General features: G+C 42.9%; 1 long non-coding RNA gene across 1 annotated transcript; it reads right to left on the bottom strand.

Moving 5' to 3' along the window:
* Positions 1 to 8,918: 8,918 nt before the first annotated feature.
* On the bottom strand, positions 8,919 to 21,416 carry LOC122462340. Its single transcript, XR_006284827.1, has 3 exons — positions 21,276 to 21,416; positions 14,021 to 14,025; positions 8,919 to 8,930 (listed from the first exon to the last, which is right to left on the bottom strand). It is a non-coding gene; the product is annotated as an uncharacterized LOC122462340 (long non-coding RNA).
* Positions 21,417 to 26,142: the final 4,726 nt, after the last annotated feature.

The following is a 26,142-nucleotide window of genomic DNA, read 5'->3' as shown; positions in this document are numbered from 1 at the left end:
CCCTAGCTCCCAGAGCCCTGTAATCACTGCTGATCTGCTGAGGGTCACAGCTGGTAGTGTCATTATTACCTACATGGATTAGCATAATGAGATAGTGTTCAGAGGGATGGATGAACATGGGCAGCTTTTCCATAGTGTCTTGGATATGGGCACCAGACGGACAGCATAACTCTGGGGACATGCCAGGCAGGCAGACAGATGGTTCCATTCCCCTTAGAATGGAGTCCCCGACTACCCGTGCCCTATGTCTCCTTCTCTTGGGTGCAGTGACCAAGAGCCTCCCAGTGCTGACGGTGAAGGGCTTCTCCTTCTCAGCCATTGGGTTCTGGTCCTCACCTCCTGCTGACAATACAGCATATGGTTCTTCACCTTTATGGATAGGTACATGGGCAGGGGAAGGAGAAACTGTCTACTGCAGGATGTGTCCTGTAGTCAGTCTCCTCCTCACAGAGCAGCCAGTTTTTCCTCCTCTGGTTTTGCTGTAGTCCTCTGTGGCTGGATAGCATCCTCCATCCCACATGTTTCCATGTACATCCCATTGATGATATCCTTGTGCTCCTGGATGCTATGCATATGAACCACTTCCTCCTGTAGCTCTGACCTGCTTCCTGATGGACTCCACTAACAGACACGTTTCACACGAGGTGGTTCCCCTGCCCACCTTTCATGAGTGGGATATGCAGGCCACATTCCCAGCAAGTCAAGAGCAAGGCCTTGGTGGAAGTCTCTAGGGTCAGGATGCAAGTCTGGCAGTGGCCCCAAGAGATGAAGGCAGAGGAAGAGCTAGCAGTGTTGTTGGTGACAAGCCATTTTCCTCCCCTGGTGTGTTCTTCCTTGTAGAGTATGTGCAAATTAAGGAAAGAAAAAAAAACAACAACCCCCCCTCCCCCACCCACCACAACGCTGTCTCCCTATTTTCCTCCGCTGGCAAACTCGGCTGTCTAACCTTTGTCTCCCAGCTGCCTTCATCTTACCAGCCCCTGGAGGCCTGCATGCTTTTTAAAGCCTGGGCCCCACACACAGCTGGAATGGGTGATTCAACCCCTCTCACTCAGCCACCTCTGATCACTGGCCTACCCAATCACAAGCTGCACTGCTCTTGCTTGCCAAACCCCTTGCTAGAGCCCTTCAAAGGACCACCTGGTAAAAAGCAGGTGCTAATACACCTAACTGCAGGGCAACCTAGCTCAGATAGTCAGCAACTAAGCCTAGATTCCAAAACACAGCAACCAGACCAGAGTCCTACCAATCTTGATGGCAAGTTCCCAACACAGCACTGAAAGTGGTCTTCTTTTGCTCCCTCCCTGCCCCACACCAAAGCTAATCAATAGTAGTAAGACAGAGGTGCCCCAGAGATACTCACCAGCTGGCTAATTCCCTTAGTGTCCCAGCTGCCTTCATCTCGCCAGCCACTTTAGTAAAATAAACAAACCACACAAACTTCATTGAATGAATATTATGGATCTTACTGAAACTGACCAAAGAAGGACAAAGTTAAAGTTAAGGTAGACTGTCCTTCCTTAGCACACATTGCTGTGTATTTTGACATGGAACATAAGATCTTCTCTGTATAAAATAACAAAAAAAACCCCAAATATGTAGAGTTTCTAAGCACCAAAATGTCATCATCCTAATCTTTGAAGCTTCCATTAGCACTGATGGAAATTATTCAGGTAAATCCTTCATGCTTTATGAGGAAAATAGGCCCTTTAACATAGCTGCATACTTGGTTAAACAGTATAATCAGTGTCCTTGTGGGAGTCCAACTGTTAAAAGCCTCAATTCAGCAAAGCACTTTGGCTCATCCTCAATGTAGTCTCAGAATAAATAGCAGTGTAATGGCTCCTCTTCTTGTGTCCTATGTGGAGGAGCAATCTGGCCCCTTACCTTGGCCCATCATCTTGCTCCTTCACAGCAATACAACTCTGACCCTGTGGAGAGCTCTCTGTGGTGTCTGTTCCGGGGGGGACAACGTGACAGAGAAACAGCATGCATGCAAGCACACACCCAAACGCATACACACCCACCCCAGGGATAGCAGTGTTCACACCTGGCTCCCTTTTGCATGCATAATCCTACAGGAATGATCTAGACCAGTGGTTCTCAAAGCTGGTCCACCGCTTGTTCAGGGAAAGCCCCTGGTGTGCCGGACTGGTTTGTTTACCTGCCGCATCCGATGCGGCAGGTTTGGCCGATGGCGGCTCCCGCTGGCCACGGTTCGCCGCTCCAGGCCAATGGGGGCTGCGGGAAGCGGCGCGGGCCAAGGGATGTGCTGGGTGCCCTTCCTGCAGCCCCCATTGGCCTGGAGCGGCGAACCACGGCCAGTGGAGCTGCGATCGGCCGAACCTGCGGATGCGGTAGGTAAACAAACCGGTCCAGCCACCAGGGGCTTTCCCTGAACAAGCAGCGGACCGGCTTTGAGAGAACCACTGATCTAGACCAAAACAAATATACTGCATTATGGTGCAAATGTGGAGGGGCTCTCTGTATTTCTGCCGAATTTCCTATGCCCATGAAAACTAAGGGGATTGAAACTAAAGAACCCAGTGGCACATCCTTTTGTGTAAAGGAAAATAAACTATTTCTAGGCACCTAGAGTACTTAGAGAGTGGGTATTGAAGCAGAATTTTGTAACTCTTATTATAAACTTTGATATAAGTTCAATGTACCGTATGTACCCCTTTTACAGCAGTGTAGCCTTTGTGATAACAGCTATGGTTCAGGAGGAGGGAAAATGTCATATTGAGAAAATGTGTAGACAGATCCCTCAGATAACAAATAACTGAGTAGAAAGTGAATTGAGAGTGACAGCAGCAGCTCACTGGAGATAACAAGCGAAAAAGGAAACCAGTGAGACATGACAAAGAGAGTAAATGAAATTAATCTTCTGCCTGCTGACAACAAATTTTAGGCCAGTCACAGCCATCCAGTTCTGCATTAGCCACAATTATATTCTGGCTAACTATATTTCCAAATTAGCAGGAACTGCTGCAGGCTTCAGTATACTGAATCTGTGATACGCAGAACTAAAAATGGATTTTTTGGGGGGTGGGCTTGGAGAGGTGCTCTGTATGAAGTATTATGCTCTTGTTGCATACAATATTTCTATTATCAGATCTAGCTGGCACCAAAAATGAAAAGTGTTTGTTGAAAAGACATGGAGCAGTCGCACAGTGTCACAGCTAGAATAACAATTTGTAGCTTTGAATACTCAAGCTTCCTCTTTTCTTCCCTTAAAAATCTTTGATACAGGTCCTCCAGCCCGATGTCAGTAAGATAAGCTCAGAGAGCTAGAACCTCAGTGTACTTCCCTATAGAAATTCCTGTGAGGTGGTCACTTTTGCATCGTGGGAAGCAAAAGCAAATTAAAACGAAAGGCATGGTCTTCTGTTTCCTTGTGCTATCACTGCCACAACTGATACACAGAATCACAGGGGAACAGAGTCCGGAAGCATCACATAGAATGTAAAACTCTGACTCTGAACTAGATGTACATTGATTGAATCTAAACTAGGAATGACTGGAAACGATCCCACTCGTTCTGACAGGAATAATCGCTTATATTGGTGACCTTCTTCCTCTGCTGACTTTGACTGATGGAAGAATATCAAGTATTCTTGATTCAAGATTCTTTGCAAATAGAGAGTGTAAATAATGCAAAGTGTACTGCATAATGTCATGTACACAACTTGCCTTTATAAATGGATATGTTAAATCGCAAAAGGAAATGTTTGATAATATCATCGAGTCAGGATACACCCAAGTATGTTTCTCTCTGCATATATATAGCCAAACCCTGGGTCAGATCCCTGAGTGATGTAAATGGCTGTAGCTTCATTGGCCAGCGTAGACCCGCTGAGGATCTGGCCCATTCTATCGAATCACTGCTGCTGTTACTGGTTATTTAGAATCCAACAGAGCAGAGCTTTGTGTGCCAGCATTCCACATATATTCGCTCTTAATACTCACCTCTTTGATGGGTAATTTAGTCCTTTTATTTTTACTCATTCACTGTTTCATTTACATATAACTATTTTCCAGTGCTTTTAGTAACTCAGCAAGTGTGGCCGTCTGTTAGAACTACACTTTCTTAATCAATGTTGCTTTCCTAATAAAAGGTTTTGTAAAAAATGGCTGTTGAATTTCCATGGCGTGTACCAGACACCCGTAACACAAACTTTTAGCAGCCACATAGATTTTTCTCCATTCTTTATGCTCATCTTGGCCACAGTTGTGAGCCCAGCTATGTGCCTGGGTAGTGAAAGAGCAGCTATCACTAGTTTGCTACCCTCACTCCCACAGAGATAGGCAAGAAGAGAGCGGACTGGATGGAAAATGTTGGCCTAGATATTCCAGTTGGAAGATTTTTTTGCAGTATTTTTATTAGCTTTTTTCAAAATAAATAGAGGAGATGGACTCAGTACACATGATACATTTAGGAAATTAGTAATAAAAAACAAATAGTAGAATTGGTTGTACAAGACAATGCAGGCATTATTCTTCATTGGGTCTTATCCCCCTGTGTCTCACAAGACATAGTCTGGTACAACAATTTTTGCTTTCCTTTTCACTGTCATTTCAAAATTACCATTCTTCATGGAATTGAGTAATTGCTGATGAATAACAAACACATCCTATTGCTTGAGGGTAGAAATGAGAAGCAAGGCTTTCAATATCACATACAAGTAATCAATGTTGGAAAGTGTATGGGGGCTTTGTATCATAAGATTGAGGAAGAATGTGCAAACTAAAATATCTGAAGTATTGTTGGGAATAGTATTGTGGGTAGAATATCTAATATTTCTGCAGTCTCACCCTTGACTTTTACTCCTATTGGCTAAGGAAGGGTTGCACACATTTTATGTTCAGGTGTTTTATTTCCCACCGTCCCACACCCATTGCACTTTTAACAAGCAACTTTATAAATGAATAAAAATCAGACTTAGCCCTTAAATAGTGATTGCATCTTCAAAGTGCTTTGCAAACAGTGAGTTACTTTCAAAATACTTCTGTGATGCAGGTAAGTGACTGGAGTTACATTGGGGTAACCCTGTTTGTGTGTTATGCCCCTTCCCCTGTCCTGTGTCTGCCTTGTTTGTGTAGACTGTAAGCTCTTTGGGGCAGAAAGTGTCTACGATTCTATTTCTGTACAGTGCTTAGCACAATGGAATGCCATTCTTGGCTAGCCCATAGTCACTACAGTAATTAACATGAATAATAAATAATAATAATAATAATAATAATAATAATTAGGGTCAGATTCTGACCCTAAGTTTCATCTCTATTTTACAGATGAAAAAAAGAGTTAATTATGTAATTGTTAATTTTTATTACAGGAGCATCTAAAACACAATGTACAAACACATCATAAGAGAGTTTACAATCTAATTCAACCCGACAAACAGAGGTGGGGGTGGAGAGACAAAGAGGTGAAGTAACTTGTTCAAGGCCATAGAGAGAGTTAACCAGTATGAGAACTCCAGTATTCTTTTACTCAGGCAATAAAATATTGCTTAGGGTCTGTCAGAAAAATCATATCCAAAAATGTTACAGTATGCAGTTGTTTACACTAGACCAAGGAGCCTATGTTTTAGGTTTGTCATATGACTATATCTCAGCCATACCTCAAAGGTGCACAATTATTTTAGATGTTGGAATGAGGTTTCAGTGATCTGGAGAGGGGAGTAAACAGCACATTAATGGTATTTGTAGATTATACTAAATTGGGAGGAGCTGCAAATTCCAGTGAGGACCGATGATAACCCAAAGGGCCTAGGAGAGATTAGGAACATAGGCATAAAATAATAAAATGAGGATCACCTTGGAAAAATGCAGGCTAATGCATCTGGGGGGAAACAATCCCAAAACACACAACTTCAGTAGGAGGGGAAACCTGAGAAGCAATAATGATAGTGAAGGGAGAGAAGCAAACTAGAGATGAGTGTGTAATGTGATGTCACTTCAGAGAAGATCAATACAGTCCTGGGATACCTACACACAGACTTCACCTCACAGGACAGAGAGGCATTACTCTCTCTTTCTGGTGCAACTACGTATGGAATATTTCATTCAGGTGAAGATATCACACTGCCAGAAATACAATGACTGTGAAACCAAGCAGAAGACCAGAAGGACTTATTTGTGCAAAGTGGTAAATACATTTTTGCCGAAGTGATGACTAAAGGAGACAGGGAGACATATCTTACCACCAAGGTGGTAACAGGGACAATGGGATTATTTAAGGAAAAATGTAGATTGAATGTGAAGACAATGAGGACTATGGAAAAATCTCCTTAGGAAGGCTGTGAAAACCCCATCACATAAGAATTTTAAAACTAGACTGGACAAAGTCTTAGCAAATGTAGTTTAGGGAACAATCCCTGTTCTGGCAGGGAGAGGCACAGGATAAGCTAATAGGTATTTCCATATCTAACTGCTATGAGTCTAGGACTCTCTCTGCCAGCTGGAAAGTAAACAATAAAACATCTACCAACACAATCCAAGCCTGGCTAGGAAACATAAATCATGTGTTGAGAGACCTCGGGCCAGATTCAGACCTGGTGTGCCTGCTTACATCATGTGGCTGACCCCTCATCTTCAATTGTGAGGCATATGCTGTAACTGAATCATCAGTGCTAGGCAAATGGCCATGTTTAGTAACTGCTATGTAGGTTTAATGGTTTGAGGAATTAATTTAGTAAAGAGGAGAGGGACAGAAAGGAAAGAAAATGCCAGGTGTTTTTTTTTCTTTTGTTAGAGGCATAGTACAATACTGTATTAACAGTGTGTTTTAAAACAAAGCCATATTGAAATATGTTTTCTGACTTAAGCAAACATCTCAGTTCACTCAGAACAAATAGATGTCAGCACTGAAATAACAACAGAAAGAACCCAACTGTGAGCCAGATTGATTTCATTGGAACACTGCTGATTTACACTAGCTGAGGACCTGGTACTGTATGTTTACTGGATAATCACTAGATTTATACATACAAGGTGACATTCTACCTGTAAATAATTCCCACACAAGGACTATGCACCCCATAAATCCTACTTAAGCTCTCAACCTAGGGTGTAAATGGGACTTAAGTGGTGCAGACCTTCTGAACAGTTGTACATTTCATCCACACGGAACTTTTAAAATGCCTCTTAAATCACAAAGTAAATCTGGTCAATTAATAAAAAGCTTTTTTATGAACAATAGGTGGAAAACTCCCGCTAAATCCCTGTGGCCCCAATCCTGCATGCAGATGCCCCAATGAATTCCCATACCCATGGACAGGATCAAAGCCAATCTTTTTTTTATGCCATATTCTTTCAATGCTATTCATAGGGTAAAAAACCTCCTAAATAAATACTTAACAATGCATAAGCCCAGACCCGAAGAAGAGTTCTGGGTAGCTCAAAAGCTTGTCTCTTTCATCATCAGAAGTCGATCCAATAAAAGATCCTACCTCATGCACTTTGTCTCTCTAACAATGCATAATACACAGGGGCAGATTGTAAAAGGACTTTAGAGATGCTGTCTCCTGCACAGTGGCTTGTCCCAATTGCACGACCTGTGCTGAGGAGGTACAAGGACGCTCAAAGGGACAGAGAGGAGACAGGGACACGGCCCTATTTATCACCTGACTGTCTCACTTTGTCAGCTACACCATTACCATTTGCACTGGGGTGCTCAGGGAGGTATTTTGCTTGACTCCTCATCTGCGGTACGGCCCAGTCAAAACTGAGAGCCTGATACTATGGACCAGATCCTCAATTTGTGTGAATCGGCATAGCTCCACCAAAGTCAATCCAGAGACTTCATTGGTGCTCCACTGAATTACAACACTGAAGATCTGATCTGGTGATTAAGGCTTTCTTTTCAATGAGGCATGCTCCTTGCTGAGGCATGCATTTTCTTACAAGAAGCTTGCAGTTTGTATATGTGATTTGCACACAGGTGTATTGTTTTTTCATACATACACGATATGATTAGTGACATGCAAATCTGAAAACGTTTGACAGTTCAGTTCAATTGGGTTAAGCACTCAGAAGCACAGAGCCTTCTCCAAGTCGGATCTGAATGCTATGCACCACTTGAATCTGCAAAACTGGGCTAGAGATACCAAGGATAAATCTTCCAGTGTTGTGATTTTTTTCTATTTCTAGCCCAGATCAGAACCAAGAGTTCAGGAAGTAAGTGAAAATCCCAAAATAATGGGGTACTGGGAGGAACCTATTTTTAACCTCAAAGAAGTTTGACATGTCAACAGCTTAAGTTTTGGGCAAAGGGTGAAATCATGTTCTTTTTTATCAGAATCCTGAGCTTCATGCACCTATGAAATAATATGCAGTACAATTTAAACTTGCAATGGTAACTTTTAATGAGTTACACTTGAATTACTTGATAGACTTCATTTACCTCCATAGTGTAGCAGTTACCAATGAAAAAACTACCTATAAAGGAGAGCGGAATTATTTATGTGAACCAAGTTCCAGGAAGTGTCACAATCACAAACCCCACCACATGACCTGAGTGCTGAATTTTGTTTTTACATTTCTAAGCTAGGTGAAAGCTGAATAAGTTCCAAGGTAGTCAGAGAGCTCGTATTAACTATATAAGAAGATTTGTACATTGGTTGTTATAGCAAGTACATAGTATATATTGTGTTCATGCAGCAAACTATTCTGCTATAATAATAGTAATAATAATGAATATATATATATAAAGGCACAAATAGCAGTTATGTGCCTGCCATTGAATTTCAACGGGGGTTAGGGGCCTAACTGCCATTTGTGTCTTTGAAAATCTCTCCTCATAAGTTTTACTTTATATAAGGCTTCCCACCTAGGGATCTTAAAGCTGTTTCTTTCAACAAGGAATATGTGGATAACTAGTGAAAGAGGCTAAATTGTCCTATTCTTTGTTTAAACTATGCCCCATTCTGGTTATCTTCCGGTATAAATGCCACAGACCTCTGAGTCAGAATGTTCTCTGATGAAGAGGAGTATCGCTGGTGGAGTGACAGCTTTGTTCTGGGGCTTCTGCTAGATCCCCAAATGCTCAGATTACGCCCCTTTTAGGGACTGTTCAAGTGCATATCTGAGCTCAGCAAAGAGTCGTTCCTGGGACAGCCGACTTGCAGAAAGTTAAGGATATGCATAACTGTTTGCAGGATTAAGGCATGAGTTTTCACTACTTTCTCACCTTTCCCTAATTTTTCTTTCTCCAAAAAAACTGGAAAGAAACTCTATGGGCTGAATTGTAACCCTGCAATAACAGGGTAAGAAACAGATTGTGATTCTTAGGGTTACAGTTTTGCCATCCATTTTGCTGGGAAAGATTACTTCTCCTTTTGCAATATCTCTGGCACATTGGGTCAGGCCAGAATGCTGGGGTGGAGTGGGGTCTGGGGTCCATCCCTCCCTGTCCCTGACTGCCTACTTCCTTCCCACATTCATGGAATGGGAAGTAGGAGCCCATAGGCAGTTGTTCTCACTCCGTAAAGCCTCTGGTGATGTGGGTAAAGAACTCCCTTATGCTCCTCCCTGGATACAAAGAATTACTCATGGCTGAGCCCAAAGTATTGCAAAAATATTCCTCTGTTTGTATGAAGTAACAATAGGCAGCTACAGTTGAGTTAAACAGGGCTTCAAAAAGAGTTCAGAATATAAACTTTGACTGTTTAATTTTAAACATATTCTGTGCCAAATGTTTTATCATGACCACCCCATAGCAGACTTCAGCAGATGGAGCTCATTTTTCTTTTCTTTCTTCTCTCTCGTGTAGCAGATGGTAAAGCTGTTCGTAGAATCCATTTATCCATTTATTTAACTTATGTTGTATTGTAAATACTCATGAGCTGAACTTTAAATTGGACCACCCCATAGCCCTGTAATATTTTCATGCAACATATGATAAAGTTGTTCTCAGAAAAAGTTCGGACGGTTTTGCTGTTCTCTAAACTTTGGGATTATTTGTCTCAGGTGGATGAACAGCTTGCCAAACATGGGGGAAGCAAAGAGAACAAAGCTTTGTGAGCCTTCAATATTTGCCTAATATTGCAGAAAAAAATACTGGAGAGTATAGGTTGTGATATTGCCTTCAGAATCTTATATAACCACAGCACTGTATTATAGTTGTCAAGTTCTTACATATGATATTTTAATGATCTATTACTGTGTAGTGTGGAGATGTATGTAAAATGAGTTTCTTTTATGTTGATCTTCAATTTTTGTTTTTGTGAGTTGTGTGAATTTAAATAGGGCCAGTTCATCAGGTCTTTACTCTGTTTCTATGCAATGTTGTACCAAATTTCAAGATTCTAGCTCAGCAGGAACGTGACAATTAATTGTCAATCACCTGTTACCAGTGTCTGTATAATATACATAATACCATGGAGTTATTTTTCAGATTTATCTCAGTGCTATGTCACAAATTGCAAAGCTACTCTCACCTATCAAACAGTAAAGGTATTTCCTGAAATGAATCCAGTTATGGGCCTCAGTCCTATCAAGGGATTCCCACTGAAAATCCACACCGATTCCCACTGAAAACAGTTTGACTCTATGCTAAAGAAGCAGGTCCATAGCCCGACTCTGTGATTTCTCTCTGGGACTTTCTTTGGGAAGTATTGATGTATTTTGCTCTCTCCATGATTGTTCTTTCATTCATGAAAATGTATAAAATAATGAGCCAGAATGTGTCTAAAGGTGAACACCAAAGGATCCAATCAACTATAAGGGGGATACTGGGTGAAATTTACCCTTGTGCAGAAGGATAGCTCAAGGCCTATGTGCCACTACTTCAACTTCAAAGTGGGACTTAAATGACTGATAGGCCTTATGTTGCTCCTCCATATAGGAGTGAATTTCACTCTGTATGTACCCATTCAATGGCAGTCTTCAGAAAAAAAAAACATTTTATGACAGGGTATATAGCTCTGAAATATAGTTATACTATGAAAAATGGTTTGATCCAGCAAACAGTCAAATGTTCAAACACTGCAGAACACAAGTTTACTTAGCCCCTGACAGCAAAGAAGGCGATAGATTTTTGTAGCCCAAGTACCCATAGTCTGAATGATTATTAGAAGAGAATGAACAAGATAAAAATAAAACTAATTAAATTAGCCATGTTATAATCAAATCCCAAGTGACTCCCATTTTTCTCCCTAATTAAAAAGCAAATCACTACCTAATGTAATGATCACCATCAGTATTCAGATGATGACATAGTAAAACGTGGAGAGCACAGTAAGAATAACAATTCTGGAAAAGAACTCTCCTGTACACTCTCAGGACCTGATCCTATTCTGATCATGTGACTGGTCCCATTGATTTAAATGGAATTACTCACATGCTTAAAACTAAGCATGTGCATAAATCTTTCCAGGATTGGGGCCAGAGAACCTGCTCCTAAGCCCATTTAATCAATGGGAGCATTAATGGGCTTTGGATCGGGTGCTGAATTTCTTATATGCCACTTTTGATAATAAATCAGAGATGTCATTTAAACAGTTTTTAAATGTACTTAATCAAAATGCATTGCTGTTTTCTGGATGTGTTTTTAGTCACTTTTACTACAACTTCTAAAATCAGATGCTGTGGGTAGCCAATTATATTTGGGTCTGCCATCACGTAATACTGTGCATTTGGGGCCTAATTCCCCCTCAGTGCCACTCAGAGAAAATGGAGTTACACTGGGATTGATTTGGCCAAATAAATGTACATTCCTAATTTAACTAATATATAGTTCCTTTAAAACCTGATTAATAGTATATTTCACATGGGACACAAAAGTTTATTTCTGTTGTTCAGACCAGGAGCTAATTCTCTAATGGAATATATACAATGATGTGAGTCATCTGGTTCAACATTACTAAAGAGTAAAATCTGGAAGGAATGCAAGGTATCTATCATTAATGATTATAATCAGCTTTCATGCTTCAGGGCATTAGCTATTTTCCAGCATGTGTCAGGGAGGAATATTTTTCCCTGACATCCAATTGGCCAGATATATTTTGTTTTTTCCCCCACCTCCCTCTGAAGTATCAGTGATTGGCCACAGCTGGAGACAGGACATAGCACGGGGTGGGCCAGTGCTCTGAGGTGATACAGAGAATGCTCTTTCTTAGATACATGGCAGGTGTGTCTTGCTCACATGCTCCGGGGTCAAGTTGATCTCCATTTTTGGCAAGGAATTTTCCCTCCAGGTGAGATTGGCCACGTTCACCTTCCTTTGCAGCAGAGAATGTGGATCATCTGCTAGGATCAGAGAATCAGAGAATCGAAGCACTGGAAGGGACCTCAAGAGGTGATCTAGTCCAGTCCCATGTGTTGCATGGCAGGACTAAGTATTGTCTAGACCATCCCTGACAGGAGTTTGTCTAACCTGCTCTTAAAAATCTCCAATGATGGAGATTACACAACCTGTCTAAGCAAGTTATTCCAGTGCTTAACTACCCTGACAGTTAGGAAGTTTTTCCTAATGTCTAACCTAAACTGACCCTGCTCCAATTTAAGCCCATTGTTTCTTGTCCTATCTTACAGAGGTTAAGAAGAACAATTTTTCCTCCCTTTTCCCTGTAACAACCTTTTATGTACTCGAAAACTGTTATAGTGTCCTCTATCAGTTTTCTTTGCTCCCGACTAAACAACCCCAGTTTTTTTAATCTTCCATCATAGAGCATATTTTCTAGACCTTTAATAATTTTTGTTGCTCGTCTCTGAGCTTTCTCCAATTTGTCCACACCTTTCCTGAAATGTGGCACCCAGAACTGGACACAATACTCCAGTGGAGGCCTAATCAGCACGGAATAGAGCGGAAGAATTACTTCTCTTGTCTCGCTTACAACATTCCTGCAAATACATCCCAGAATGATGTTTGCTTTTCTGTCAACAGTGTTACACTGTTGACTTATATTTAGCTTGTGATCCACTATGACCCCCAGATCCCTTTCCACAGAATTCCTTCCTAGGCAGTCAGTTCCCATTTTGTATGTGTGCAACTGATTGTTCCTTCCTCAGTGGAGTACTTTGCATTTGTCCTTACTGAATTTCATCCTATTTACTTCACACCATTTCTCCAGTTTGTTCAGATCATTTTGAATTTTAATTCTATCCTCCAAAGCACTCGCAGTCCCTCACAGCCTGGTATCATCCACAAACTTTATAAGTATATTTTCTATGCCATTATCTAAATCATTGATAAGATAGTGAACAGAACCGGGCCTAGAACTGATCCCTGTAGGACTCCACTTGATATGCCCTTCCAGCTTGACTGTGAACTACTGATAACTACTCTCTGGAAATGATTTTCCAACCAGTTATGTATCCACCTGTAGTGGGGTGTTCACCCCGCTCCTGGCCAGAAGGCCTTGAAGCAGACCGGGAGAGGGCTGTGGCGGGGAGAAGGTAGGCTGATGGGGAAAGCAGCCACAGCTGTAGCCAGTGCAATCAGGGCCCAGCTGGCCCTTATAAGAGGGCTGAGGGCCAGAGGCAAACACAGAGTCTGTCTCTGGCTCTAGAGAGAGACGGACCTGGCTGCTTGGGAAGCTGAGAAGGATACCTAGGGTGGAGCAGTGCTGGGGAAGGACAAAGGGAGCTGGGGAGCTCCAGCCTAGCAAAGCCCCAGGCTGAACGCCTTGTCAAAGGCCTACAAAAGGGCACTAGGGCTGCAAAGGGGCAGGCCCTAGATAGGCAGAGGCAGCTGGTCCAACCCCCCTTGCCGATGATGAGTGGTTTACAAACTGCAGTCTGCCCCAGAGAGCGGGGGCTAGATGATGACTGGCAGTAGCCACTGAGGTAAGGTGGGGATAGAAGATTGGGGGTTCCCCTGGGTGTGGTGACCCCGATTGTGGGTTGTTTCTGGGCGGCAGAACCCAGATATAGAGCAGGCACTGAGGTCCGGGAGGGACACAGGGGCCAGCAGCAGGCGAGACACTGGCTTGCAGAGGGCACTCCTTAGGCTGGAGAGCTAATTCCCAAGACGATCAGCAGGAGGCGCTGCACCGTTGAGTCGTCACCCCACCACGCCACCTTATAGTAGCTCCATCTAGGCTGCATTTCCCGAGTGTGTTTATAAGAAGGTCATGTGAGACAGTATCAAAAGCCTTACTAAAGCCAAGATATAGCACATCTACCACTCCCTTCCTATCCACAAGGGTTGTTACCCTGTCAAAGAAAGCTATTGCGTTGGTTTGACATGATTTGTTCTTGACCCAAATCCATGTTGACTGTTACTTATCACCTTATCATTTTCTAGATGTTCGCAAATTGATCATCTGGGCAGGTTTCACCTAATCAGTTCCCTGCCATTCTAGGGGCCACAGGCTCTCTTGTTCATCCTGCCCCTATTTTTTTCTTAATTCTATGTTCATTAATTGTATATATCACAGATAAAGGACAAAATTGTTTTCAACACAATATAATGTCTACACAGGGTTTCTCATACTGGACACAATCCTACAAAGTGCTAGGCACTTGGACCCCAATCCAGCAAAGCATTTAAGCGTATGCTTAATTTTAAGTAAGTGAGTTGAAAATCAGAGGGATTGACCAGGTGCTCAAAATTGAGCACATGCTTAACTGCATGAGGCCCAGGGTGCTTTTCATGTTGCAGGATCAAGTCCTCTTTTTAAATACATTCAGGGTAGAGAATTACTTTTTAAAAGATGACCAATTGTTTGTCTCCTAAAAGCCACAATTGCAAATGATTGTTGCAATGAGAAGATGAAGTAAATAAAGGGATTGCTTTATTAGTCTGCTATAGAGCTCTAAAATATCTAAAAGATCTTTTGTCTCTTTGCTTAAACATAATTTCCTTCCCTTTCTAAAAGAGGGGCATAGAAGATGGGAGAGTGACAAATTCCATAAAACAGGTTTTATGGGCAAAATATTTCATCAAATAAATTCCTGAAGTCCATTTAATTAAACTGTGTTTAATATTGTCTTTTGTAGCGGCAATACAAAATAATACAATGGTGTAGATTTCACCTTGAGGGCTTTTTCTTATTATTGTTTCCTTGAGTTAAATAGCAACAGTAGCTTTCTATCCTGGGTTATTATCATAGAAGCCGTCCTGCTCACTGACATGAATTCTACAAATAAATTTGTAAAAGTCCTTTAAAAACATTGAATCTGATTATTTCCTCCTGTGCGGAAACCTTCAGTGAAGGGTTTTCCTCACAACGATTTCTCCCAAGCATTCCAGCCGTGAGGGGTCTGGAGACCTTGCCCAATGCCTCCAATGTTCTTTAGCATACACCTGGATCACAGGGACCAGTGGAAAGCTAGAGGCCTTGACTTCATGCATTGACTTCATGCCAGCTTTGAGTCACCAGTGCTACGTTTTAATTTCATATTCCCTGACAGCATGGATCCTTTGGAGCTGCACTGAGATGGTTACCCTAGGTGATGGCTGCCTTGGAACCCCTTCCACCTCTTTTAAGAGGACATTAGCATAAGAGAATGAGGGCAGCAGCTAATCTGTGTTGGTCAGGCATGCCAGAAGCTCCCTAGAAATGTGTGTGTGGGGGGGGGGAGGGCCCTGGCACCCGAACCATAGCCCTGCTCTTGCTCAGCCTCTTCCCCCCCGAGACCTCATCCTCCCTCTACCTCTTCCCTGATGCCCTACCCCTGTTTACTATTCTTTGTCCCATCCCCCCCATCACTTGCCTTCAAGGCAGGTAAAAAGTGGGAGGGCATAACCTTCCCACTTTTAAAAGTGATGGGGCCAGGGCCCCCCAGACCTCGCTGTTCCACACCCCTGATTTTGGACTGTATTAAACTTCCATGAAGAACTCTACTAAGGGCAGAAGGAGGACAATGTGCATCTGCCCTGGCCGAACCCCCAGCTCCACAGAGACAGATATTTGGAGCCTCATGGGTTGCCTCCTTAGAAGCAGAAAAGGTCTGGTAGCCTCCCCACCAAACATGAAGCTTAACTCCTGTCCACGACTGACTCTTCTGGTATGGATCAAAAGCGCCATGGAGATATAAAACCCTGGCTAGGATTGGCAAACGTGGATAAGATAGGGAATGTACTGCTTTCCCCCACGTCAGATCGTCCCTCCAAAGCGGGGTTGGCTAGTAGAGTGTGGAACTTTACATTGCCCCTGCCCATCCTATACCTGTTCTGTAGAAGGGAAAAAAAAGGGGAATTCTGCTGTCCATCTAGCCTCTTTCACAGGCACAACATTCCTTTCAAAGTTAAAACCAAAACAAAAAAAGATGGAAATACGCTGCCTGAGGGTTTGCATCTGGTCATTTTATTTCTTCTACATTTTTTCCAGCAGAAGTATGCAGGCTTTGTGGTTTGAATGTGAAAAGGGGAATAGCTTCCTCTTGAAATACTAGCAACACAGATGTTCTTGTGGTATTTTCAGTGAAATATCTCAGGAACAAGCTGATGGCCACCTGGCAGGAAAGTCAGCATAGGAGTAGTCTATGCAATAAATGGGGAAGAAAACAGGCAGATCAGTCTGTAGAGAGAAAGGCAGGAATAGGGCTGCATTTTTGCAAATATTAAACAATACTAAAATGTCTGGGGAAAATATATTGCAGTTGCAAAATGGATGTATTGCTTCTGTAAATTTCCAGTCCGTTATGAGGAGAGATATTTAGGGTTAAATTGAGTTAATGGTCTGCCCGAGGTTACCCTTGTCCGCAAATCATAATCTCTCTCCTGGTCAGCTCTCTGTTCCAGGGAGGGAGTAAACTCTACTGGGTCTAAACTCGGCGGAGCGTACACCGCTGACGCACCGGTACTGACACACTGGTGTGTGCCACGCCCTGGCAATTTATATCCCTCCCCTCCCATATCCACAGTTTCTCCTCACATGGGCAGGGAGGCCATACCAGTCCTGCTGAGCTTGTTTTCTGTCCCCTCCCCCCACTATGAGCAGCAATACCAGTAGCCCATGCAAGGTAGTATGGGGCACCTTACTTACCCTCTCTACCTTGCATGACCACTACCTCACTTTAAAATATGAGCCAGATCCTCAGCTGATGTAAATCAGCTTAGCTCCACTGACTGTAGTGGAGCTTGTGCCAATTAACACCAGCTGAGGATCTGCCCCGCAAAAGAATAGCAAACGCTTTCCAGTTATATAGGACTGAACATATATTCAAAATTGGGATGACTAATTTTGGACTGAGACTGTCTCGCCAGAGCAGCCAGAAATTGCCCCTGATTGTCTGTAGGTTAAGCTCGTAATTATTTTTCTATTTCCGTTAGTTATCGTCTCAGCTATTTGATTTTGTCACTGCGTTATTGGCTAGAATGATTTCTTGTACAAATACTGCATTTGAGATCAATGCCCTCCTGTATGTAAATATGTTGCTTGGTGAAACCAAGAACAGATTTTTTTTTTTTTCTTGGACAACTGTTACATGTAATTATCGGGGATTGCGTGTGTCTGTATGTCTGTGCATGTGTGCTGAAAACAGAATTTTCAACGAAAACTTTGAAATTCAATCCTAAAGTCTGACCACCAAGCTCTCACTTGGCAAAACTCTCATGGACTGCTCGGGAGGAGTGGCAGAAATAGGGCACCAAAGGTGACATGTCTTATCTACACTAGAAAGATCTCTCACTTTTAACTATATGGGTATCGTTGGAGTGACATAACCCCCTCCCTCCCCCACCCTGTACAGATGCAGTTTTATAGATATAAAACTATATATCTATAAATATAGATATATATATACTGGCATAGCTTATTCTAGTTTTGGGAGCAAAATAAACTATACTGGTAAAAGGCACCTATCTACTGGTATAATTGCATCCACACTAGGTCTCATACCAGAATAACTATTTTGGTAAAAAGTCACACCCGGGACCAATATAGTTATACTGGTATAACTTTTCTAGTGTAAACCAGCACTCAAGATGGTTTTCTACAACAGTCATCACTGTGGTATCTATGTGCTTCTCGGGCTAATTAAAGATCTGTAGTGATGTCCCAGGAAGCTCAATGGAATTTTGTTTGAATAAGAGCTGCCAGATTGGGTCCATATGTATTTATTAACTTTGATTGTTTATTATGACAGTAATGGCTATAGGCTCCAACAGAGACTGGGCCTCACTGGGCTAGGCATTGTACATACTCTGTTACCTTAAGATTTCTGGAGAACCGTATGTTAATTATGATACACTTATTTTACACCTTGTGTGTAATATTGTGGATACAGAGGGTAGATTTCATATGGTTGAAGCTGTAGTTTTAGACTTTCCTTACTTTTAGAAGGGAGAGGCCCAGATTTTTTAACCAAAAAAGCCAAGAGATGCCAAATACACATACTGAGCAAAGCCTGACAACTCATCAACACCATTTCCAGTTTCTATATAATAGCACAGATTAGGAGAATTCATCATAATTTCCCAAAATATCCATTTCAGTGTGACAGAAGAGGCCTAAAAACATGATTTGCAAATGACTTACACAAGATAAAAGGTTTCAGAGTAACAGCCGTGTTAGTCTGTATTTGCAAAAAGAAAAGGAGTACTTGTGGCACCTTAGAGACTAATAAATTGGTTAGTCTCTAAGGTGCCACAAGTACTCCTTTTCTTTTTACAAGATAAAAGGTACTTGTATCCTTCAAGAAAGTTGATGTGCAAGCAACTCAATTGCTATAAGCAAAAGTAATTAGCTCATTGAAAGGTGATGGCTAACTGTGAAGTGAAGAAATAACCAAATAAGTATTTTGTTTTGCAACTTGAGAAAGAGAGCATCTTTCATTTGTGAGGGGTTTGATTTATATAAGAACTAAGTATTATTGTTGTTATGTATAATGATGATGAAGACATCCCCCTTGTGTTCACAGAAACGTCATGTTGGTACAATTCTGTGTTTCACCTGAAGAGCCTTGTCCTCATTTCACACAAGTATAAGGGGCAGTCTGGGGCAAAGACCACAAATATATACATTTTCTTTATCATATACAAAGAGCAAAGTACCTCGAAGTCCATTGAGGCCATTACAATGGCACCTTGGAAGCATTTGGCTGCTAGAATGATGGCATAAGATAGAGAGTGTAAACTTTAGTCTCTCTTTCTGCAGCTCCTTACAGCTAACCAACTCTCTTCCCATCTCCCTACAGACTGCAGCCAGTGACTGGGTGCTCCAGGATCAGTATTGTTATCTCTGGGACTACCTCTCACAAGAGGTCAGATGATTGCTTCCCTTCAGTAACAAACCTCAGGGAAGTTACTGTAAACATAGGCCTTGTCTACATCCAAATGCTTTGCTGGTATAGCAATACCAGGATTTAATCTGTGGTGCCAGAAGAAGCACTCTTCTGCTGATGTAGCTTGCCTATGATGGAGCTTTTGCAGGCATAGCTGTGCTGGCTAGGGGCATGGGGGGTTTTCACACCCCTGACTGACATAGCTAGGCTGATAAAACTTTGCAGTGTAGACCTGGCCATAATCTAAAACTCAGTTATCTCATTAAAAAAAAAAACAACTTTCATTAAGGAAAGTGAGGGAATATCAGATCGTTTTAATCTGATTCTTTATTTGTATTCCAGTCGGGACTGGCATAAAGGGCCCCACTGTGTTAAATGCTGTACAAACCTGTAGATACAAACTTTGCCCAAACAGCTACAGTTGTGACAAGATGCAGTGGGTGGAAGAGAGAGACAAAAGGAGGAGAATGGCAGTGTTGGGGGACAAGAGATCTGTAAATGAACAACGTAATGTGTGATAAAGATGAAGCAGGATACCTGCTCATAAGCGCTGAACTATTTGTACCAATACCTTATGTATCACAAGTATGTGTCCTTTCCCCCAGTTTGTCCCTTTCCCCCAGTCCTTTTGGCAAGCAGCATATCAGGGATAAGGCCTGCATTCTCAGGTGTCTCATGACATCCTCCCTTCATAGCTGGCTCACAATATTATTATAGGTCTCTGATTTCTGTCACTGGTCTAATAGTTAGCCAGGCACAACAACCCCTCACCCAGTGGAACTGCAGTCTCTCCTCAGTATGGATAGTACTCTCTGTCTCTCACAGCATGTCCACTGTAGGTGTTCTAATGTTATCCACTATTGTAGGGGTTCTCCAACTTCATTGCACTACAACCCCCTTCTGACAACAAAAATTACTACATGCCCCTAGGAGGGGGGACCGAAGCCTGAGTCCACCTGATTCCCACTGCCCTGGGTGGGGAAGCTAAAACCAAAGCCTGAACCCCACTCCCCTGGGCAGGGTAGGGGGTCAAACCTGAAGCCCAAGGGCTTCAGCCCCAGCCAGGGGCCCTGTAACCTGGGCCCCGCCGCCCAGGGCAGAATCCCTCAGGCTTCGGCTTCAGCCCCGAGCCCCAGCAAAGCTAAGCCAGCCCTGGCGACCCCACTTTGGGGCCCTGATCCATAGTTTGAGAACTGTTACACTATTATAATTACTTCTTTGGATAGAGGTTCCTCATTTTCCTGTATCACTTCTAATGAAACACCTCACTTTAATTTAATGCGTGCTTTTAAGCCAATTTAGTTAAACCAGTGCAAAAAGGTGATTGATTAATCTTATTTCAATTTAAACCAGGCTTATTTCAATTTAGCTGACGTAAAATAGGATCAAAAGCCCTAGTGTAGATGCAGTTACGTGGCAAAAAGGTCCTTTGTTCAAGTACAGTTTATTCCACTTGGGGAACTGGTATAAGCAATACCAGCAAAATAATTCTTTTGTCAGTATCAGCTGCTTCCCCTCTAGGAGGGTTTGCTGGTATACCTACACTCACAACTCCTTTCTACTATGGACAAGGCCACTTTTTACGCAGCTCTCTGCACTTGATTCTCCATTTTGATGTGTTCCCATGAAGATACAATGTTTTTTAGTGGTGGTGAGCATAGAATCCAGCAGGCCCTACCTCCTCATTCTATTTCTGGCTCTGTATTGACCTTGAGCAAGTTTTAACATCTGCATTTCACTTTCCCTCTCCATATAAGGGGGGATAGGAAAACTTATGTCTCAGGCTTACTATGAGGATTTTACAATTAATGTTTGTAAAGCACCTTTGAAAATATCAAGCACTATGTTATACTAGCAGTTAAGTAACAAAGAAGAACCAACATATCAGCTATATTTAGGACTCTACCAAATTCAGGGTCCATTTTGGTCAATTTCACAGTCATAGCATTTTAAAAATCGTAAATTTAATGATTGCAGCTATTTAAATCTGAAATTTCACTGTGTAATTTTAGGGGTCCTGACCCATAAAGGAGTTGTGGATGGGGCGTGTCACAAGGTTATTGTACGGGGAGGGGAGGGGCAGGTTGCATTACTGCTACCCTTATTTCTGGGCTGCTGTTGGCGGCAGAACTGCCTTCAGAGCTGGGCAGCTGGAGAGCAGCGGCTGTTGGCCAGGAGCCCAGCTCTGAAGGCAGAGCCGCCATCAGCAGCAGCGCAGAAGTAAGAATGGCCTGGTAGGGTATTGCCACACTTACTTCTGCGCTGACGCCTGCAGAGCTGGGCCCTCCGTCAGCAGCCACCATTCTCCGTCTGCCCAGCTCTGAAGGCAGCAGTGCAGAAGTAAGGGTGGCATGCTATGGCATTGCCACCTTTACTGCTGTCCTGCTGCTGGCTCTCCAGCTGCTCAGGTCTGAAGGCAGCACTGAAGTAAGGGTGGCAACACTGTGATGCCCCCTAAAATAATCTTGTGCCCCCCCCCCCCCCCATTTGAGAAACACTGGTCTCCCCTGTGAAATCTGTTAGGTATAAGGTAAAAGCACACAAAAGATCAGATTTCAGGGGGGGAGACCAGATCTTATGGTCTGTGATGCATTTTTCACGGCTGTGAATTTGGTAGGGCCCTAGCTATATTCCTTCTGTTGCTGGCAGCAGTGATCTCTCTGCCAAATATAACTGTCCTGTTCTGTTTCATGAAGTTTATAATATTTAAATGGCAAATGGAAAAAGAGGCAAAACTGTTTGCAGATTAAATGACAGATTGGCCAAATCCTTGACTAGTGTGAACTGGCATAGCTCAATTGACTTTACAGCAGCTAAGGATCTGCTCCTATGCTGGCAACTACATTTGTGTTGTGTGTTTTTCTTTCTCACAGTTGATGATCTATGTACTACCCAGGCATGCTGCTGCTGCTGTAGTTTTCTGTATTTGTTACTACTCAGTAGCACAGAAATTGTTGCATCAAATCTGGGTAAACAGACCATAAGTTCAAACTGCTCTTTTAGTGTATTTTTTTTGTTTGTTTTAATGAATAGGCCTCTTTTCCTCCAGCGGTCTGAGTACTCAGGAAACTTTGAACTCAGCTGATTGGTTTATTTCCTTTCTGAAAAAGTGCACCCACACAGACACAGATTAATAAATTATCCCACTCAACTTGATTTATCATGGGTCTGATTCTCCTCTCTCTTATACCAGCTTTATGCTTGTATAACTCCACTGACATCAGTGGATTTACGACTGTGGAGTAATGAGAACATAATTGGGCTTTTTTCTCTTCTTATCTTATTACAAAACACCCAGAGATCCCAGCTAGAATCAGTGCTTTATTGTGGTAGGGGCCGCACAACACACAATACAAGACAGTCACTACACAGGGAGCTTTCTGTCTCAATGTATATATCATTTCAGCAGGAATAAATTTGATCAGCCTTTTTTAGAACAAACTCTTTGTTTTGTTGGCCAGCTCAGAATTCCAAAACCATCCCACCTGTGTCAATTTGTTTGTTTGTAACTGCTTCTGTTCAATTACTTATTTCATTCTGCATTTACCATGTGGTTTGGTTGTCTGTTTTGGGAGACTGTTCTGGGTTACAGCCACTGCTGGCCTGAGGGCCTCTTGTGTCTGACGTTGCTGTATAGTTCAACCTCTGTTGACACCTTTTCTTTCTTTTAAAGATTCAAAGACTGTGGAAGCAGACATTGGATCCAAAGTACGCTTAAGCATTTTCTAATTAACCCTTCTTGTTATTGAGGTGGGATGTAATGGTTTTAACCGGTGTAACGTTGAACCTGACAGTTTTGGGTCACATGAGCTTCAGGAGCCAATACCAGTGGGTTTGGGTCACAATAGTTTGTAGACCTAGTGCTCCTTCTTGTTTGCTTGGAGTTATAGCTTTCTACAAACCTAAAACTCCAAGTAAACCTGAAGCAACAGCTAGGAATCTTGCCACCCCCTTTTCCCAGCAGGCTGTGGGAACTCTTTTTATTTTGTAATCTCCTGATGGTGTGGCTTGTTGGTGTGCTCCAACTGCCTGATAGATCTTCACCCCTCTTTCAATCACAAAAGTCTTCTGGAAAGCAGGAGGCCAGCCTGTCTACCCCCGCCTCTCCCAGAACTCTGAAAGGCTGCTTCTCCCACTACTCATGTTTCATCATTAATCTCAGAACTTGAGATGGCCAAGTATTCCTGGCTACTTTGCTGAGTGTGAGGCCAAGTTTCATCTCTTTTCAGATTTTGTTATGAACGTTTTTTCAGAGTCAAGGTTTTATAAACCTCTTCTGATGGGAGATTTCATTCCATCTTGGCCACACTTTTTTTTTTTTTAATGTAAGCTTATTGGCATATTAGGTTCAGCATCTGTAGCTACCAAATGACACAGTGTCACATAAAACCCTGGGTCAACACAGCCCAAGTTCAAACTGACCTTTTTATCAGATAATTCTGTTTGTTTTTCATAGAGAGGCCTATTTTTTCTTAGTACTAATGCCTGACCTTAGGACTTGCTTTCAGTGGGCTAAGGGAGACTACATTCTTACAGTAACAGTCACATTGTTCTTTAGAAACTGACCCAGAAGTCACCTACTACAGGACAGGTCCAACAAAAAAAGTAACAGAACGCCACTAGCCGTCACCTTCAGCCCCCAACTAAAACCTCTCCAGCGCATCATCAAGAATCTAAAACCTATCCTGAAGGACAACCTATCACTCTCACTGATCCTGGGAGACAGGTCAGTCCTTGCTTACAGACAGCCCCCCAACCTGAAGCAAATACTCACCAGCAGCCACAGACCACACAGCAGAACCACTAACCTAGGAACCTATCCTTGCAACAAAGCCCGTTGCCAGCTGTGTCCACATATCTATTCAGGGGACACCATCATAGGGCCTAATCACATCAGCCACACTATCAGAGGCTCATTCACATGCACATGTGATATATGCCATCATGTGCCAGCAATGCCCCTCTGCCATGTACATTGGCCAAACTGGACCGTCTTTACGTAAAAGAATAAATGGACACAAATCAGACGTCAAGAATTATAACATTCAAAAACCAGTCGGAGAACACTTCAATCTCTCTGGTCACTCGATTACAGACCTAAAAGTGGCAACATGACAACAAAACAATTTCAAAACCAGACTCCAGCGAGAGACTGCTGAATTGGAATTAATTTGCAAACTGGACACCATTAAATTAGGCTTGAATAAAGACTGGGAGTGGATGTGTCATTACACAAAGTAAAACTATTTCCCCCTGTTTATTCCCCCTCCCCCCCTCCCCCCCCGTACTGTTCCTCACATGTTCTTGTCAACTGTTGGAAATGGCCCACCTTGATTATCATTACAAAAGGTCCCCACCCCCCCCATGCTCTCCTGCTGGTAATAGCTCACCTTAACTGATCACTCTTGTTATAGTGTGTATAATAACACCCATTTCATGTTCTCTGTGTATATAAAGTCTCCCCACTGTATTTTCCACTGCATGCATCCGATGAAGTGAACTGTAGCTCACAAAAGCTTATACTCAAATAAATTTGTTAGTCTCTAAGGTGCCACAAGTCCTCCTTTTCTTTTTGTGAAAGTTCTGTTGGTATTCATGTACTGTATTGATAGTCCACTGACTTTAATAGTATTCCCATCCTCCCCCATTATTAGTGCCATTGTCAAGATGCTGGTATAATCAAAGTGAGCTCTGAAAAATAAATCATGAAACTCAAGTAATGGACTTGTCATTGTTGAATCCTTTTTAATTCTGCTGATTAAACATCAAAAACCACAGTAAGAACCAAATTCTGAGTGTAGTGGGCCAGCCACCTCCCATGCACCTGATGGCACAGGGCCATGTTACAGGTCGCCTTCCTCAGTTTCCCCTTTTGAATTCTTCAAGAAACTCAGACTCTGTTCATTCCCATCCCCCCTGGGGTTGTGCATTATGAAATTAAACAAAATAAAGTTTTCACATTCATCCAAACAGCAATTTTTCTTCCTCTCCCACACCCTCCTGCCTGGGACCTTTCCTTCTTTGGCAGGCCACTCCTTGTCAGAGTCCATGGCAGTACTGCTTAGAGGCAGAGCCCCAAACCAGGAGCCAAGCCCAAGGTCAGAGCTGGAGGCAGAAGCCAGGCAAGGGAGTAGGAAGGGAGAGCAAGATTGGGAACGAGGCAAGAACAGGAGATGTAGCTGCTGGTATAAGCATTGTGCAGCTGGTGACCTGCCATCTCCGCTGAGGGTAAATGCAGTCGGTTGGTTCCTTCCAGTCACTTGGGTGGGCTAGCCAATCAGGCACTTCTGTCATAGCCCAGCTAGGTTCATTAGCTGGCCTGAGGACTGAGCAAGCTGGCCCCAGCCTTAGCTGCGGGAGCTCAAGCCCATAGCTCCTGACACTCACAAGCCCTACCTGGACAGATACTCAGTCCATACTCCCAGGGCTGTCTGCTTGAGTCTGTTCACCCCTTGCAATCTCTGAGCTTTCCCCCCTCATTGCAGTCCCCTGCTGGTCTTTATAGGGCAGTCACCCTGCATGACTCATTCTGTAATCAGGTTTGGCTAACTCTTAAGGGACAAGCAACCCTCCCTGTTCTACTGATTGTTACAAGGAGTAGTAGGGGAATGGGAGTAGTAGTATCTGAAGAGGGTCTCTGAGCCATGCTTCCTGCTCACAGCAGCTGTAGGAAGAGTGTCTATAGAGAGCTGAGACAGTGTGTTCAACAGTGGCCTTTACTGCTCCTGCAGAAAATGAGTAGCATGCCCTCGACCCCGACAACTTAGGTAGACTCTTGCAAGCATGTTGATTGGCTCTACATGTGTGCTCCCCCTCACTCCACTCTGTGTTCTGGGAACACACATAGCATCACTCTGCCCAGGGCCTGTGCAGGTGCATGAGGAGGAGGAAGAGGCTGCCTGTACTCTTTTCCCCACTTGGCACGCCCTGTACAACAAGCCAGAATTTTGCCCTGAGCCTCCTTTT

This window comes from Chelonia mydas, chromosome 1 (assembly GCF_015237465.2).
Source record: "Chelonia mydas isolate rCheMyd1 chromosome 1, rCheMyd1.pri.v2, whole genome shotgun sequence".
NCBI lineage: Eukaryota > Metazoa > Chordata > Testudines > Cheloniidae > Chelonia > Chelonia mydas.
Note: the sequence above shows the minus strand (reverse complement) of the source record. Positions and strands in the feature narration are given on the sequence as shown.